Below are 19,298 nucleotides of genomic sequence, written 5' to 3' on the forward strand. Positions count from 1 at the left end.
AACGGTGACCAGACGGCTATGCCTGGAGCCGAGGAGCCCCCGGCAAAGGCGCCGCAAGGCCGGCGTTCATCGTTTCGGCCGCGCCCTAACGTTCCGGTAGACAAGCGTGCCGGAAATTCGGAGTCCCTAGGACACGCTCATGTTCTTCCGCCGGACCGCACTGGCGGCGATGGCGGCGTCTAGCCTCGTGCTAGACGCGAGAGGTAAGCACCACAAGCTAGCATATTTCTCTTGCCCTATTGTTAAAATGGCTCCAACGTGTCCGTTGAAAGTCGCCACTCTAAATGTTCGAGGACTGGCAGGGAAAAGAAAGCAAGGCCAACTTTACCGGCTTTTAACGGAGCACGACATTGATGTGCTAGCCGTGCAGGAGACGGAAGTCGATGGTGAAGAAGAGACCGGCATTATGGTGCGGCGTTTCACGTCTAGGTTTTTTGCCGTAGTCAGTCATGCGGTGGGCACATCCGCTGGCTGTGTCCTTTTTGTTAAGAAGTTGCCGGGGCTAGAGGTGCATGCAATTTATTCGTGTGTGTCGGGCCGGTGTGTTGTCGTCGATTTTTCGTTCAACAACAACGAGTGGCGAATTCTGTGCTTGTACGCACCCAATAAGGTGGATGAAAGGGCTCAGTTTTTTCACCACGTTGAAGAGCGTCTATGCAAGGGAAGACAGCTCATAGTAATGGGCGATTTCAACTGTGTCCTCAGTGCGCGGGATAAAACAAGCGTTCGTGGGTTTAGAGACAAAAGCACGGAAGTGTTGTCGCGAATTGTAGAGAACTGGGACCTTGTGGATGTGTCAGAGCGCCTCTAAGGAGCGCGTGCTGTGAAGTACACACGGTTTGAGGGCTCTAGTCACGCACGGCTGGACCGCATTTATGCGTCTGTTGACATCGTTCCAGCGGTGTTTTTCAGCGGTGGCGTAGAGGTAGAACACCCGCCTCGCGTGCAAGAGGTCCGGGGTTCGAATCCCGGTGCCGCGCAATTTTCCACCGGATTAAAAAAAAAATCCGCGTGTTGATAAAATTGCATAAACAGTCCTGGAGTGTGGCCTGATCCCGGTGACCAGAACCGGTAACGCATTCCCTCACAAGAGCAGGATTGGCCACCCTGGTGCAGTACTTGGCCATAACCTCCTATATGAACACAACAATCAAACCCCGGCCCTCAGTCCCCAGCAGCTGCGAAGCAACTGACCACGGCGGCGGTCAGACCTGCGACGCTGCAGAGGGTGCTAAGAATCCCTGGCTCCGGACAGGCCGCCATTGGAATATGAACCTGGAAACGTCTAACGCTAGAACGTTATCTAGTGAGGCGAGTCTAGCAGTGCTATTGGAAGAACTAGAGGGCAGTAAATGGGATATAATAGGGCTCAGTGAAGTTAGGAGGCCAAAAGAAGCATATACAGTGCTAAAAAGGGGGCACATCCTGTGCTACCGGGGCTTAGCGGAGAGACGAGAACTAGGAGTCGGATTCCTGATTAATAAGAACATAGCTGGTAACATACAGGAATTCTATAGCATTAACGAGAGAGTGGCAGGTCTTGTTGTAAAACTTAAGAAGTACAAAATGAAGGTTGTACAGGTCTACGCCCCTACATCCAGTCATGATGACCAGAAAGTCGAAAGCTTCTATGAAGACGTGGAATCGGCGTTGGGTAAAGTCAAAACAAAATACAGTATACTGATGGGCGACTTCAATGCCAAGGTAGGCAAGAAGCAGGCTGGAGACAAGGCAGTGGGGGAATATGGCATAGGCACTAGGAATAGCAGGGGAGAGTTATTAGTAGAGTTTGCGGAACAGAATAATATGCGGATAATGAATACCTTCTTCCGCAAGCGAGATAGCCGAAAGTGGACGTGGAGGAGCCCGAACGGCGAGACTAGCAATGAAATAGACCTCATACTCTGCGCTAACCCTGGCATCATACAACATGTGGACGTGCTCGGCAAAGTGCGCTGCAGGGACCATAGAATGGTAAGAACTCGAATTAGCCTAGACCTGAGGAAGGAACGGAAGAAACTGGTACGTAAGAAGCCGATCAATGAGTTAGCGGTAAGAGGGAAAATAGAGGAATTCCAGATCAAGCTACAGAACAGGTATTCGGCTTTAACTCAGGAAGAGGACCTTTGTGTTGAAGCAATGAACGACAATCTTGTGGGCATCATTAAGGAGTGTGCAATAGAAGTCGGTGGTAACTCCGTTAGACAGGATACCAGTAAGCTATCGCAGGAGACGAAAGATCTGATCAAGAAACGGCAATGTATGAAAGCCTCTAACCCTCCAGTTAGAATAGAACTGGCAGAACTTTCGCAGGTAATCAACAAGCGTAAGACAGCTGCCATAAGGAAGTTTAATATGGATAGAATTGAACATGCTCTCAGGAACGGAGGAAGCCTAAAAGCAGTGAAGAAGAAACTAGGAATTGGCAAGAATCAGGTATATGCGTTAAGAGACAAAGCCGGCAATATCATTACTAATATGGATGAGATAGTTGAAGTGGCTGAGGAGTTCTATAGAGATTTATACAGTACCAGTGGCACCCACGACGATAATGGAAGAGAGAATAGTCTAGAGGAATTCGAAATCCCACAGGTAACACCGGAAGAAGTAAAGAAAGCCTTGGGAGCTATGCAAAGGGGGAAGGCAGCTGGGGAGGATCAGGTAACAGCAGATTTGTTGAAGGATGGTGGGCAGATTGTTCTAGAGAAACTGGCCACCCTGTATACACAATGCCTCATGATTTCGAGCGTACCGGAATCTTGGAAAAACGCTAACATAATCCTAATTCATAAGAAAGGGGACGCCAAAGACTTGAAAAATTACAGACCGATCAGTTTACTGTCCGTTGCCTACAAAGTATTTACTAAGGTAATTGCAAATAGAATCAGGAACACCTTAGACTTCCGTCAACCAAAGGACCAGGCAGGATTCCGTAAAGGCTACTCAACAATAGACCATATTCGCACTATCAATCAGGTGATAGAAAAATGTGCGGAATATAACCAACCTTTATATATACCTTTCATTGATTACGAGAAAGCGTTTGATTCAGTCGAAACCTCAGCAGTCATGGAGGCATTGCGTAATCAGGGTGTAGACGAGCCGTATGTAAAAATACTGAAAGATATCTATAGCGGCTCCACAGCCACCGTAGTCCTCCATAAAGAAAGCAACAAAATCCCAATAAAGAAAGGCGTCAGGCAGGGAGATACGATCTCTCCGATGCTATTCACAGCGTGTGTACACGAGGTATTCAGAGACCTGGATTGGGAAGAATTGGGGATAAGAGTTAATGGAGAATACCTTAGTAACTTGCTATTCGCTGATGATATTGCCTTCCTTAGTAACTCAGGGTACCAACTGCAATGTATGCTCACTGACCTCGAGAGGCAAAGCCGAAGGGTGGGTCTAAAAATTAATCTGCAGAAAACTAAAGTAATGTTTAACAGTCTCGGAAGGGAGCAGCCGTTTACAATAGGTAGTGAGGCACTGGAAGTGGTAAGGGAATACATCTACTTAGGACAGGCAGTGACTGCGGATCCCGATCATGAGACTGAAATAATCAGAAGAATAAGAATGGGCTGGGGTGCGTTTGGCAGGCATTCTCAGATCATGAACAGCAGGTTGCCATTATCCCTCAAGAGAAAAGTTTATAACAGCTGTGTCTTACCAGTACTCACGTACGGGGCAGAAACCTGGAGGCTTACGAAAAGGGTTCTACTTAAATTGAGGACGACGCAACGAGCTATGGAAAGAAGAATTATTGGTATAACGTTAAAGGACAAGAAAAGAACAGATTGGGCGAGGGAACAAACGCGAGTTAATGATATGTTAGTTGAAATCAAGAAAAATAAATGGGCATAGGCAGGACACGTAATGAGGAGGGAAGATAACCGATGTTCATTAAGAGTTACGGAATGGATTCCAAGGGAAGGAAAGCGTAGCAGGGGGCGGCAGAAAGTTAGGTGGGCGGATGAGATTAAGAAGTTTGCAGGGAAAACGTGGCCACAATTAGTACATGACCGGGGTAGTTGGAGAAGTATGGGAGAGGCCTTTGCCCTGCAGTGGGCATAACCAGGCTGATGATGATGATGATGACATCGTTCCGCAGTGTAACAGTTACGAGGTAGTGTCAGTGTCTTTTTCTGACCATTGCTTGGTTCAATGCTGCATAGGAACTCCAAAGCGAGGTAATGCTTTCTCATGGGAAACGTGGAAATTAAATAACAAGCTTCTTCAGGATGAACCGTTTAACCGAGCAGTAAGAGAAGAAATAAGGAAAATAGACCCCAGTAATAACCTTCACGTATGGCGACAGTGGGAGCTGAGTAAGGAAACCCTAAAAATAAAGGCAATAGAGAGGGCCACCTGTATTCGTTTCGCAGAGAAACAAAAAGAGACTGAGTTAAAGACGCTTCTTCATAAACTGCTCAGGCAGGAATCTCAGGCACCGGGCAAATGGATAGAAGACATAAGAAAAGTGAAACAACAGTTAGAGCAACTTCAAGAGCAACGCTATCGGGGAGCCCTGGTCAGGGCAAGGGCTGAAGACACAGCTGCAGGTGAAGCGCCTTCGAAACGAGCGTTAGGGTTAGAAAAAGCACGTGCTGAAAGGAACCACATCGACGGAATAGAATGGCGCGGGACCTTATCAACAGACACAGATGACATCAAAGCAGCTTTTCATGAGCATTACCAGGTGCTATTCTCGCACCACAAAGTAGAGGCTACCACATTTGGGAATGAGTTCTTGCGTGCTATACCCCGACTGGACGACGACAGAAAACAAAGATTGGAACTAGTGATAACAGAATCCGAAGTTGAACAGGCCATAGACAACTTAAACCCCGGAAAATCGCCTGGACCAGACGGCTTTAGCGCCGGTTTTTATAAAGAATTTAAGCACGAAATTAGCCCTGTATTGAATGTAATCTTTAACGAAGCTTACAAATGGAACACATTGCCTCCGTCTTATGGGTCGTCACAAACAGTACTCATTCCTAAAACTGATGATACAGCGAAATTAAGATCTGTTACGGCGTATCGTCCCATAGCACTCGCCAATATCGAGTATAAAATCTTTATGAAGATATTGGCGCGAAGATTGCAGTCAGTGATACAGGACATCGTCGGGCCTCACCAGACATGTGGGATTAAAGGCCGGACTATTGTTACTAATATTCACAAAGCGCGCAGTGTACTTGAGTGCTGTGATGATTGTAATAGTCGGATTGCCATCTTACAGATTGACCCGAGAAGGCTTTTGATTGCGTCGCTCATGAAATCTTGTTTGCCATTTTAGACTATGCCAATCTCGGATCTGTAATCTGCGAGGGGGTCGCCCTGGCGTACCGTAACTGCACGACCAGATTGATCGTGAATAAGAGTTTGGGGGCTCCCATTAGGCTGCAACGTTCTGTGCGTCAGGGCTGCCCCCTCAGCCCTCTGTTGTTTTGTATCTACATTCAAACCCTGTGTATGACATTGATTGAAAACAATAGAATTACTGGATTTAAGCTTCAAGCAGTAGAAGTGAAGCTGCTGGCTTATGCAGATGATGTCGCTGTTTTTGCGGAGGATCAGGGGAGCATAATTGAGGCTGTCAAATGTGTCCGTAAATTTAGCCATGTCACTTGTAGTGGAGTTAACTGGTCGAAGTGCCTCGGGCTCTGGCATGGATCGTGGCCAACAAAGCCAGATCATTTTGCCAACGTGCATTGGGTGACGACCCCATACAATGTACTGTGGTAGTGCTATATATACTAACGAGGAGGCATAGGTAGCGTTCGCTAATGCACTCTCTACACGATGGGAATGAAAGCGTAAAAGTGTTTCGCAACAACCTTACTCTCAATCGTGCGAAAGAGACAGCCCGATACTGAGGATAAGTGTCGTTGGCGCAGCTACGTGTGCCTAAGAGGAGCAGTAAAAAAAAAAACTCCCCGTCGGGGAATCGAACCCCGGTCTACCGCGTGACAGGCGGGGATACTGGCCACTATACCGTAAATTTATCCATGTTACTGGTAGTGGAGTTAACTGGTCGGAGTGCCTCGGGCTCTGGCATGGATCGTGGCCAACAAAGCCAGATGATTTTGCCAACGTGCATTGGGTGACGACCCCAGGCAAGTACTTGGGCGTCCCGCTCGATGCCTATCGCGATAGCGAGCAATACTGGAAAGGGCAGGTCAAAGACGCACCGGAGAGAGCTGAGAAGTGGAAAGGCACTAATCTATCTATTTTTGCCAGAGCCACCGTTTGTAACCTTTTCTTTATCAGCAAGCTTTGGTACGTAATGCAAGTATTGCACTGTTCACGGTCAAATGTTCAGAAGCTACACAGGATTTTCGCCGTCTTTGTCTGGGCGTCGGAATGGGAGCGCTGCAGCCGGACCAACTTGTTCCGGCGGGTAAAAGACGGGGGACTGGGATTGGGCCATCTCTTTGTACGGCAGTTGGTAAACCGGTTCTTGTTCTTTAGGGACGCAACTGACCCTTTCTTGCGCACGGTATGTGAAATGAGGCTGAGTAGACGGCTGCCAGAGTATGTGGTTTCAACCGAAGAGTTTTCGGGAGGGATTCGAGGGTTTTACAATGAAGTTGTATCGAGTGTCCGATTTCTTTCAGTGCGCTTCTCGAATGATTACCTGTTCGGTGTGAACAAAAAGAAACTGTACTGTGCTTTGTGCGATGTACTTTTTCCAGTGCCATTGTACAGGTCCTTGTACGGAGGAGGCCCAAGCAGCGATGTTTTAAAGAGAGTAAAGAAAATGCTGGTCCCGCCAAGAACCAAAACTTCTTTTTCAAATTACACGCGGAAACGTTACCAGTTAAGAAGTTTTTGGAGAGAAAAGGAGTTTATTTACGGTGGGGAACACACTGTTTTATTTATTTATTTATTCATTTCCTCAAAGGTCTCTGTTGAGACATTACATGAGGGAGTGGGGAGTTAGTGACAAAGGTAGATACTACAAATTACAAAGGGATATTTTCGATGAGTCGCTTGAATGCAAGTGGGTCGATGATAGTGGCAACTTCGGCAGGCAGGCCATTCCAGTTTCGTGTTGTGCGCAGAAAAAATGATTGCTGAAAAGTAACGGTATGGGCTTGTGGGGGATATACTGTATTAGAGTGACTGGTGCGGGCAATGCGATGTGCTCTTTTTATGTACGGGTTGTCAAAAGGCAAGGAATGAAAGAATTTATGAAAAAGCTTAAGACGGGCTATTCTACGGCGTGAGGCTAGAGAGGGTAGGTTTATTTGGGCTTTTAGTGCCGAGATACTTGAATTGTATGAATAAGTTGACAGGATAAATCGTGTCGCGCGGTTCTGAACCGACTCGAGGGCATTAATAAGGTTATTGTGGTGGGGGTCAAAAATAGCTTCGGCATACTCAAGCTTGGGCCGCACAAAGGTTAGAAAAGCAAGTTGTTTAATAGAGGGAGGAGCGAGGTAAAGGTTACGGCGTAGATAACCTAGAGTACGATTAGCAGAGTTTATTATGTGGTTAACATGACAGGTCCAAGTTAAGTCACGCGAGATGTACACACCAAGATATTTGAATGAATCTGTTGTTGCAATCTGCGTGTTATTGATGCTATAATTAGGGATATCGTAATTACGACGACGATGAATAGACATTAACATGGTTTTAGCTACATTTAATGACATGAGCCAAGTGGTACACCAGTTTTGTATGAGCGATAGGTCATTTTGTAACGCCAAATGGTCGCTGGGGTTAGTAACTGCTCGGTAAATCACACAATCATCAGCGAAGAGTCGGATACGAGAAGAAATATTACAAGGTAGGTCATTGATGTATATTAAGAAAAGGAGGGGACCAAGAACGGTACCTTGAGGTACGCCTGAAAGCACGGGTGTTAAGGATGAAGACTGTGAGTTAGCGTATACGAATTGCTCACGGTTAGTTAAAAACCCTCGAATCCAGCTTAGAACACAAGGATGAATGTTAAGACGCGATAACTTTATTAAGAGACGACCGTGAGGGACCTTATCGAATGCTTTTTCGAAATCTAAAAATATTGTGTCAGTTAGGATGTTACGATCTAGGTTTAAATGTAAGTCGTGCAAGAAAAGAGCAAGTTGAGTGTCACAGGAATAATTTTTGCGGAAACCGTGTTGACTTGGGTGAAAAAAATTGACGGATGTTAGAAAGTTAGCAATATGCGAATATAAAATATGTTCCATTATTTTACAAGACACACTTGTTATGGAAATAGGGCGGTAGTTACTCGGTGATGATCGGCTTCCTTTCTTGAAGACTGGGATGACCTTGCCCACCTGCCAGTCATGTGGAATTGAAGCGCTGTTAAGTGATTCCTGAAATATGAGTGATAAAAACAGGCTACACACATGTTTAGTATTTTTTAGAACTTTGGCATTGATACCGTCTACTGCTGTAGATGACGAGTTCTTCAATGATTCAATTACTTTGACAATGCCGATGGGATCGAATGTGATATTTTGCATGAGCGGATATGCGAAGTATGGTGGATTGGGCAAGCCATCAAGTAATTCATTAGTAAAAACTGAACTAAATGTTATGTTAAGAAGATCCGCAGCCTCAGTCTCGGGGATCGGAAGCCCGGAGTTATTGATAAGTGATATCTCATTCCGCTGATTAGGAATAATAGTTTTCCAAAATCGCTTCGGGTTAGTTTGTAGCATAGCTGGTAAAGTGGTAGAAAGAAACTTGTGTTTAGTTTGAGAGGTTAACTTGTCATATTCTTTCTCGACTGCGTAATACTTCTGCCATGTGCAAGAAGAATTAGATCGTTTGGCTGATCGGAACAACCGTTTTTTCTTATTATTTAGTCGTTTGAGGGATACATTAAACCACGGTGATGTTGTTCTTTCTGTTATTGTAACGGTGGGGATGTAAAGACGTATAAGGCGATGCATCTCTGCTTTGAAAAGCAGCCAGTTCAACTCGAGAGAATTTAGTTGAAAGTTAGCGACGAACGTATCGAAGTACTCAGATAATTCTCGGTTCATGCTGACATAGTCCCCTTTATCATAGAGTGTAAGTGTTTTCCGATTTTTTTGTTTCTTTAGTACGTTGCAACGAAACGAAATATGTACTGTCAGGTGGTCGCTCAAACCGCGCAATAAGGTGACAGGGGTAAAGTTATCAGGGTGAGTCGTTAATACAAGATCTAAAACGTTGGACGAGTGAGCAGTGACGCGTGTTGAGTCAGTGACGAGCTGCGTTAAGCCGAATGTTATACACGTGTTTAAGAAGTCACTAGCGGGGCTGCTTTTAGATAATGTAGAGGCAGGATCGGACCAATCAATAGTTGGAAAATTAAAATCGCCAAACAGAAGGACAGGACTGTTAGGATATGTTTTTGTCAACGTATTTAAGGCTTCATGAAGTGAAGGCGTGAAAGAACTGTCGGTACTAGGAGACCGATAGCAAATACCAATCAGAATGTGCGGGTGTGTAGCAGTGCATCGAATCCAAATCATTTCCAGTTGTGAAGAGAGGTTTACAAGTGAACAATGTAGGTTACGCTTAGTGGCGATTAATACACCCCCACCGCGTGAGTTATCAGGTCTATCTTTCCGAAAAATGTCAAAATGCGAGAGGTAAGGGAGAATTTCGGTATCATCGATTGATGTGTTAAGCCATGTTTCTGTTAGCAGTAAGACATCGCAAGAAGATGAGCCTATTAGACTGCACAGTGCATCACGCTTGGGAACAACACTTCGAATGTTAGCGAGCAGGAATGATAAAGGCTGACTATTCTGTGGTTGCGGTGTACATTTTGGTCTCAATGATGGCTAAAGGTGTTCCTCAATGACCTGGTTAGTAGTGTGGTCGAAGTAGTAGGTTTTGTCACCTACTATAAGCTTTTCATGTCGGAACTTGAACCGCAGTTTACGGGCCCTTCCAAACTCGATGAGGCGTTTCTGGGCAAGGCGCGTGCTTGGGGCGAGATCTTGCGCAACGGCATAGTACGTACCTTTGAATTTACGAGCCGAAGAAAGGACAAGATCTTTGCTTTTAAAGTGAGTGAACCTCACAATTATAGGCCTGGACTTTCCAGTTTGGAAAGACGGTATAGTGGCCAGTATCCCCGCCTGTTACGCGGTAGACCGGGGTTCGATTCCCCGACGGGGAGTTTTTTTTTTTACTGCTCCTCTTAGGCACACGTAGCTGTGCCAACGACACTTATCCTCAGTATCGGGCTGTCTCTTTCGCACGATTGAGAGTAAGGTTGTTGCGAAACACTTACGCTTTCATTCCCATCGTGTAGAGAGTGCATTAGCGAAAGCTACCTATGCCTCCTCGTTAGTATATATAGCACTACCACAGTACATTGTATGGGGTCGTCACCCAATGCACGTTGGCAAAATGATCTGGCTTTGTTGGCCACGATCCATGCCAGAGCCCGAGGCACTTCGACCAGTTAACTCCACTACAAGTGACATGGCTAAATTTACGGACACATTTGACAGCCTCAATTATGCTCCCCTGATCCTCCGCAAATACAGCGACATCATCTGCATAAGCCAGCAGCTTCACTTCTACTGCTTGAAGCTTAAATCCAGTAATTCTATTGTTTTCAATCAATGTCATACACAGGGTTTGAATGTAGATACAAAACAACAGAGGGCTGAGGGGGCAGCCCTGACGCACAGAACGTTGCAGCCTAATGGGAGCCCCCAAACTCTTATTCACGATCAATCTGGTCGTGCAGTTACGGTACGCCAGGGCGACCCCCTCGCAGATTACAGATCCGAGATTGGCATAGTCTAAAATGGCAAACAAGATTTCATGAGCGACGCAATCAAAAGCCTTCTCGGGTCAATCTGTAAGATGGCAATCCGACTATTACAATCATCACAGCACTCAAGTACACTGCGCGCTTTGTGAATATTAGTAACAATAGTCCGGCCTTTAATCCCACATGTCTGGTGAGGCCCGACGATGTCCTGTATCACTGACTGCAATCTTCGCGCCAATATCTTCATAAAGATTTTATACTCGATATTGGCGAGTGCTATGGGACGATACGCCGTAACAGATCTTAATTTCGCTGTATCATCAGTTTTAGGAATGAGTACTGTTTGTGACGACCCATAAGACGGAGGCAATGTGTTCCATTTGTAAGCTTCGTTAAAGATTACATTCAATACGGGGCTAATTTCGTGCTTAAATTCTTTATAAAAACCGGCGCTAAAGCCGTCTGGTCCAGGCGATTTTCCGGGGTTTAAGTTGTCTATGGCCTGTTCAACTTCGGATTCTGTTATCACTAGTTCCAATCTTTGTTTTCTGTCGTCGTCCAGTCGGGGTATAGCACGCAAGAACTCATTCCCAAATGTGGTAGCCTCTACTTTGTGGTGCGAGAATAGCACCTGGTAATGCTCATGAAAAGCTGCTTTGATGTCATCTGTGTCTGTTGATAAGGTCCCGCGCCATTCTATTCCGTCGATGTGGTTCCTTTCAGCACGTGCTTTTTCTAACCCTAGCGCTCGTTTCGAAGGCGCTTCACCTGCAGCTGTGTCTTCAGCCCTTGCCCTGACCAGGGCTCCCCGATAGCGTTGCTCTTGAAGTTGCTCTAACTGTTGTTTCACTTTTCTTATGTCTTCTATCCATTTGCCCGGTGCCTGAGATTCCTGCCTGAGCAGTTTATGAAGAAGCGTCTTTAACTCAGTCTCTTTTTGTTTCTCTGCGAAACGAATACAGGTGGCCCTCTCTATTGCCTTTATTTTTAGGGTTTCCTTACTCAGCTCCCACTGTCGCCATACGTGAAGGTTATTACTGGGGTCTATTTTCCTTATTTCTTCTCTTACTGCTCGGTTAAACGGTTCATCCTGAAGAAGCTTGTTATTTAATTTCCACGTTTCCCATGAGAAAGCATTACCTCGCTTTGGAGTTCCTATGCAGCATTGAACCAAGCAATGGTCAGAAAAAGACACTGACACTACCTCGTAACTGTTACACTGCGGAACGATGTCATCATCATCATCATCAGCCTGGTTATGCCCACTGCAGGGCAAAGGCCTCTCCCATACTTCTCCAACTACCCCGGTCATGTACTAATTGTGGCCACGTTTTCCCTGCAAACTTCTTAATCTCATCCGCCCACCTAACTTTCTGCCGCCCCCTGCTACGCTTTCCTTCCCTTGGAATCCATTCCGTAACTCTTAATGAACATCGGTTATCTTCCCTCCTCATTACGTGTCCTGCCTATGCCCATTTATTTTTCTTGATTTCAACTAACATATCATTAACTCGCGTTTGTTCCCTCGCCCAATCTGCTCTTTTCTTGTCCTTTAACGTTATACCAATAATTCTTCTTTCCATAGCTCGTTGCGTCGTCCTCAATTTAAGTAGAACCCTTTTCGTAAGCCTCCAGGTTTCTGCCCCGTACGTGAGTACTGGTAAGACACAGCTGTTATAAACTTTTCTCTTGAGGGATAATGGCAACCTGCTGTTCATGATCTGAGAATGCCTGCCAAACGCACCCCAGCCCATTCTTATTCTTCTGATTATTTCAGTCTCATGATCGGGATCCGCAGTCACTGCCTGTCCTAAGTAGATGTATTCCCTTACCACTTCCAGTGCCTCACTACCTATTGTAAACGGCTGCTCCCTTCCGAGACTGTTAAACATTACTTTAGTTTTCTGCAGATTAATTTTTAGACCCACCCTTCGGCTTTGCCTCTCGAGGTCAGTGAGCATACATTGCAGTTGGTACCCTGAGTTACTAAGCAAGGCAATATCATCAGCGAATAGCAAGTTACTAAGGTATTCTCCATTAACTCTTATCCCCAATTCTTCCCAATCCAGGTCTCTGAATACCTCGTGTACACACGCTGTGAATAGCATCGGAGAGATCGTATCTCCCTGCCTGACGCCTTTCTTTATTGGGATTTTGTTGCTTTCTTTATGGAGGACTACGGTGGCTGTGGAGCCGCTATAGATATCTTTCAGTATTTTTACATACGGCTCGTCTACACCCTGATTACGCAATGCCTCCATGACTGCTGAGGTTTCGACTGAATCAAACGCTTTCTCGTAATCAATGAAAGGTATATATAAAGGTTGGTTATATTCCGCACATTTTTCTATCACCTGATTGATAGTGCGAATATGGTCTATTGTTGAGTAGCCTTTACGGAATCCTGCCTGGTCCTTTGGTTGACGGAAGTCTAAGGTGTTCCTGATTCTATTTGCAATTACCTTAGTAAATACTTTGTAGGCAACGGACAGTAAACTGATCGGTCTGTAATTTTTCAAGTCTTTGGCGTCCCCTTTCTTATGAATTAGGATTATGTTAGCGTTTTTCCAAGATTCCGGTACGCTCGAAGTCATGAGGCATTGTGTATACAGGGTGGCCAGTTTCTCTAGAACAATCTGCCCACCATCCTTCAACAAATCTGCTGTTACCTGATCCTCCCCAGCTGCCTTCCCCCTTTGCATAGCTCCCAAGGCTTTCTTTACTTCTTCCGGTGTTACCTGTGGGATTTCGAATTCCTCTAGACTATTCTCTCTTCCATTATCGTCGTGGGTGCCACTGGTACTGTATAAATCTCTATAGAACTCCTCAGCCACTTCAACTATCTCATCCATATTAGTAATGATATTGCCGGCTTTGTCTCTTAACGCATATACCTGATTCTTGCCAATTCCTAGTTTCTTCTTCACTGCTTTTAGGCTTCCTCCGTTCCTGAGAGCATGTTCAATTCTATCCATATTAAACTTCCTTATGGCAGCTGTCTTACGCTTGTTGATTACCTGCGAAAGTTCTGCCAGTTCTATTCTAACTGGAGGGTTAGAGGCTTTCATACATTGCCGTTTCTTGATCAGATCTTTCGTCTCCTGCGATAGCTTACTGGTATCCTGTCTAACGGAGTTACCACCGACTTCTATTGCACACTCCTTAATGATGCCCACAAGATTGTCGTTCATTGCTTCAACACAAAGGTCCTCTTCCTGAGTTAAAGCCGAATACCTGTTCTGTAGCTTGATCTGGAATTCCTCTATTTTCCCTCTTACCGCTAACTCATTGATCGGCTTCTTACGTACCAGTTTCTTCCGTTCCTTCCTCAGGTCTAGGCTAATTCGAGTTCTTACCATTCTATGGTCCCTGCAGCGCACTTTGCCGAGCACGTCCACATGTTGTATGATGCCAGGGTTAGCGCAGAGTATGAGGTCTATTTCATTGCTAGTCTCGCCGTTCGGGCTCCTCCACGTCCACTTTCGGCTATCTCGCTTGCGGAAGAAGGTATTCATTATCCGCATATTATTCTGTTCCGCAAACTCTACTAATAACTCTCCCCTGCTATTCCTAGTGCCTATGCCATATTCCCCCACTGCCTTGTCTCCAGCCTGCTTCTTGCCTACCTTGGCATTGAAGTCGCCCATCAGTATACTGTATTTTGTTTTGACTTTACCCAACGCCGATTCCACGTCTTCATAGAAGCTTTCGACTTTCTGGTCATCATGACTGGATGTAGGGGCGTAGACCTGTACAACCTTCATTTTGTACTTCTTAAGTTTTACAACAAGACCTGCCACTCTCTCGTTAATGCTATAGAATTCCTGTATGTTACCAGCTATGTTCTTATTAATCAGGAATCCGACTCCTAGTTCTCGTCTCTCCGCTAAGCCCCGGTAGCACAGGATGTGCCCCCTTTTTAGCACTGTATATGCTTCTTTTGGCCTCCTAACTTCACTGAGCCCTATTATATCCCATTTACTGCCCTCTAGTTCTTCCAATAGCACTGCTAGACTCGCCTCACTAGATAACGTTCTAGCGTTAGACGTTTCCAGGTTCATATTCCAATGGCGGCCTGTCCGGAGCCAGGGATTCTTAGCACCCTCTGCAGCGTCGCAGGTCTGACCGCCGCCGTGGTCAGTTGCTTCGCAGCTGCTGGGGACTGAGGGCCGGGGTTTGATTGTTGTGTTCATATAGGAGGTTATGGCCAAGTACTGCACCAGGGTGGCCAATCCTGCTCTTGTGAGGGAATGCGTTACCGGTTCTGGTCACCGGGATCAGGCCACACTCCAGGACTGTTTATGCAATTTTATCAACACGCGGATTTTTTTTTTAATCCGGTGGAAAATTGCGCGGCACCGGGATTCGAACCCCGGACCTCTTGCACGCGAGGCGGGTGTTCTACCTCTACGCCACCGCTGAAAAACACCGCTGGAACGATGTCAACAGACGCATAAATGCGGTCCAGCCGTGCGTGACTAGAGCCCTCAAACCGTGTGTACTTCACAGCACGCGCTCCTTAGAGGCGCTCTGACACATCCACAAGGTCCCAGTTCTCTACAATTCGCGACAACACTTCCGTGCTTTTGTCTCTAAACCCACGAACGCTTGTTTTATCCCGCGCACTGAGGACACAGTTGAAATCGCCCATTACTATGAGCTGTCTTCCCTTGCATAGACGCTCTTCAACGTGGTGAAAAAACTGAGCCCTTTCATCCACCTTATTGGGTGCGTACAAGCACAGAATTCGCCACTCGTTGTTGTTGAACGAAAAATCGACGACAACACACCGGCCCGACACACACGAATAAATTGCATGCACCTCTAGCCCCGGCAACTTCTTAACAAAAAGGACACAGCCAGCGGATGTGCCCACCGCATGACTGACTACGGCAAAAAACCTAGACGTGAAACGCCGCACCATAATGCCGGTCTCTTCTTCACCATCGACTTCCGTCTCCTGCACGGCTAGCACATCAATGTCGTGCTCCGTTAAAAGCCGGTAAAGTTGGCCTTGCTTTCTTTTCCCTGCCAGTCCTCGAACATTTAGAGTGGCGACTTTCAACGGACACGTTGGAGCCATTTTAACAATAGGGCAAGAGAAATATGCTAGCTTGTGGTGCTTACCTCTCGCGTCTAGCACGAGGCTAGACGCCGCCATCGCCGCCAGTGCGGTCCGGCGGAAGAACATGAGCGTGTCCTAGGGACTCCGAATTTCCGGCACGCTTGTCTACCGGAACGTTAGGGCGCGGCCGAAACGATGAACGCCGGCCTTGCGGCGCCTTTGCCGGGGGCTCCTCGGCTCCAGGCATAGCCGTCTGGTCACCGTTTGCGCTGGTTCGGGCGTGGGAACGCTTCGCCGCAGCGGAGACGCCGGTCGGCGTGCGTGCATCACTCTTGTCCGATTGCAGCTCGTTCGGACCCTTGGGCTCGACGACCTTGGGCTCCGGAGTGTTCTCCCCATCCTTTCCGGTTGTCTTGTTTGACCTAGTCAATTCATCCGCTGGTTGTTGACTCGCTGAACCGTCCCCAGTGAGGGCGTCTCCGCCGGTAAACGCTGACGAGTCAAGTGGCCCCGTCTGCTTGCCCGCCTCGTCCGTTCCCCTCGCTGCATCCTCGGCTTCAACGACGTCCATGAGTTCCGCGTTCTCGTCCGTCTTTCCCAGCCCGGTAGCCGACGTGTAGGTACGGACGCAGTCAGCGTCCGCGTGTCCGTAGCGTCTGCACATCGAGCACCGGGGCACCTTGCAGTCACGGCGAACATGGCCCGTGCCATGGCAGCGCAGGCACTGCATCGGCCTCCCGGGTACCACCACAAGGGCCAACTCACCGGCGACTCGAACCTGGTGGGGCAGGTCGTCCACTTTCATTCCCGGCTTGAGCTTGAGCAGCACGGTTCTCGTGGTTGAACCCTTCTCTCTCATGCCTTGGACGCGCCAACGCTCCCGCGTCACCTCGGTTACGTTCCCGAACGCCGCAAAAGCAGTCCGGATGTCTTCATCTTGCACTCCGTGGAGCATCCAATGCAGCCGCAGTTTAACCTGCTGGTCCTCAGGGTCAATAACAATGCAGCGGCGGCCTTTAACTTGCAGCTCCTTGAAAGCAGCCAGTTTCCTTGTGGCTTTCACGCTGTTGAACGTCACCGCCCACACATGGTTGATCTGCTACGCTCCCAACGCCACGACTTCGGGGAGCACACCAGCGTTGGCGAGGGCGTCTCGAAAATCTTCGACCCTGTAGGGCCTCACCCGCACGTCGCCGTGCAAAAACAACGTGTTTAAAACAACACGACCGGTGGGCAGAGTAGGCAGCACGATTTCATAGTCCTTTTCGTCTTCGACGCTGCTCCTGTTTCCGCGGCCGGCAAGGGCCGCAAACGCCGCTCCAGCGGAGCTCATGATCCTGCGTCCGTTCGCTAGCGCGTCAAGAAGTAGAATGCCACTATACTAATGAGGAGACATGGCAGGCGTCAGTTAAAGCACTCTATACACGATGGGAATAAAAGTGCAAAAGTTTTCGCACAACTTCGTTTGCAAGCGCGCGAAAGATACAGACAGATACTTTTTTTTTCTTTATTGCCAACATGGCACAATACAGTGGAAAAACAACATCATAACATCACATTAAATATGCTAGCTTGTGTCTGGCTAGCATATTGGGTTAAAAACGCTTTACGGTCAGCAGTTTGTCGAGATAAACACACCAATCTGGCTTTTCTTCCTTCTGTTTGTACACATCTTGTAAATATGCGATGCTTTCGTTGAGGTTGTCCCGGGCTGACCTCGCATTGACGTCCGCATTACGCACTGACATTCTGGTTTTCCAAACACTGTGCATTACTAGAATCATCAGCATATCGTACGGCACACCTTCGCTTTCGACCGGAAGAAATCGAATGCCGTAGGGTGTGAGCGGCAGTTCCTTTTTCAGGGTTCTTTGCAAGATGTCCCATAGGAATACGGCATCGCAACAATCGAGAAACATGTGCTCGATTGTTTCAGGCCTTTTGCATATTACACAGTCTATCGACTATGGTACCAACAACCCTTTTTCCTTTAGCCACGGTATTGTAGAAAGTGTGCCACTATGGAGCATGAAAAAGAAAATTTTGACTGACGATCGGATAGTCATTCTTTTAACCCTTTTTAACACATTGCTGCCTGGCCCAGGATTGTACATCCTTCGATACAAGGGAACAGGCATCATCACATCAATTAGGTCTTTGTAGAGGTGTTTTCTCTTGACCTCGCTGAGATATTCCATTGAAAATCTTACTTTTAGAAACTGGACAGCCACAACAATTTCATGCATACATCCGCGAACATTGCGTTGCATATGGGCGCATGATGACACAATGACATCTGGCAATGCGTTCGCCAATCTCACTTGCATAACACTTCTTAAAAAAGGATTTCTTTGATTGCGATAATATACGAACCTAGAGACAATTTGTCTCACGAACAAATGAATCGAACCCAGTCCTCCCGATCGCACTGGAATGAACAAATTTGTGCGGCTCATCCTTTCCCATGACGAGTTCCATACAAAGACAGCCAACACTCTATGCAGACGTTGAATACTCATGCGCGACATGTGCAACGCTCGCAAAACATACCATACTCGAGCAATAATAAAAATGTTACACACTGTGGCACGGGAAAACATTGATAGGTCTCGTCCTCCCCATTTTTGTGTTTTCTCTCGAGCCTTGTCTGTATGTTCTTTCCAGTATTCTTGTGTATCCTTGTAATGTTGTAGTGGTACGCCTAGGTATTTACTTGGAGTAGTCGTCCACTGAATGTTGGCGTACGTGACAGGCACACTATCCCATTCACCATGCCAGAAACCCTGACATTTATTCCAGTTTATTCTGCTCCCTGTGTATTGACAGAAAGCTGTGGCATCTTTTATCGTATTTGTTACACTTTCTCTATCGGTACAGAAAACAGCTATGTCGTCGGCGTAAGATAATATTTTGTCTTCACAAGCCATAATACGAAAGCCTCTTATTTCCTCATTTTGAATAATCTTTAAACAAAATGGCTCTAAATAATTGCTAAAAAAGTAGTGACGACAGAAGACACCCTTGTTTCACTGAAGAGACGACATGGATGCTTTTGCTGACTTGTTTGTTAACTATAATTGAGGCAGAGCATCCAGTGTACGACATTTTTACACCTTCCAGTATTATTTTCCCTACATTTACATATTCCATAAAGGCAAACAATATTTCATGCTTAACAAGGTCAAAAGCTTTTTTCCAGATCTATTTGGAGCATTGCCACGTGGTTGGAAAAAACATCACAACACTAAAATATTTCTTGCTATATGAATGTTCGTTGTTATGCTCCTACCTTTAATTCCGCACGTCTGGTGTGGTCCGACTATATCTTTAATAAAACCTTGTAGTCTTCTTGCCAAGACCTTCATGAATATCTTATAATCAATGTTAGAGAGGGTTTTTTGGCCGGTAAGAACCTACCAATAATTGCTTAAGTCGGTCGTCCGTTTTAGGAATGAGAATGATATGTGATTGACGGAAGGAGAGGGG

The sequence above is a fragment of the Dermacentor andersoni genome, chromosome 4 (genome assembly GCF_023375885.2).
Source record: "Dermacentor andersoni chromosome 4, qqDerAnde1_hic_scaffold, whole genome shotgun sequence".
In the NCBI taxonomy this organism is placed as follows: domain Eukaryota; kingdom Metazoa; phylum Arthropoda; class Arachnida; order Ixodida; family Ixodidae; genus Dermacentor; species Dermacentor andersoni.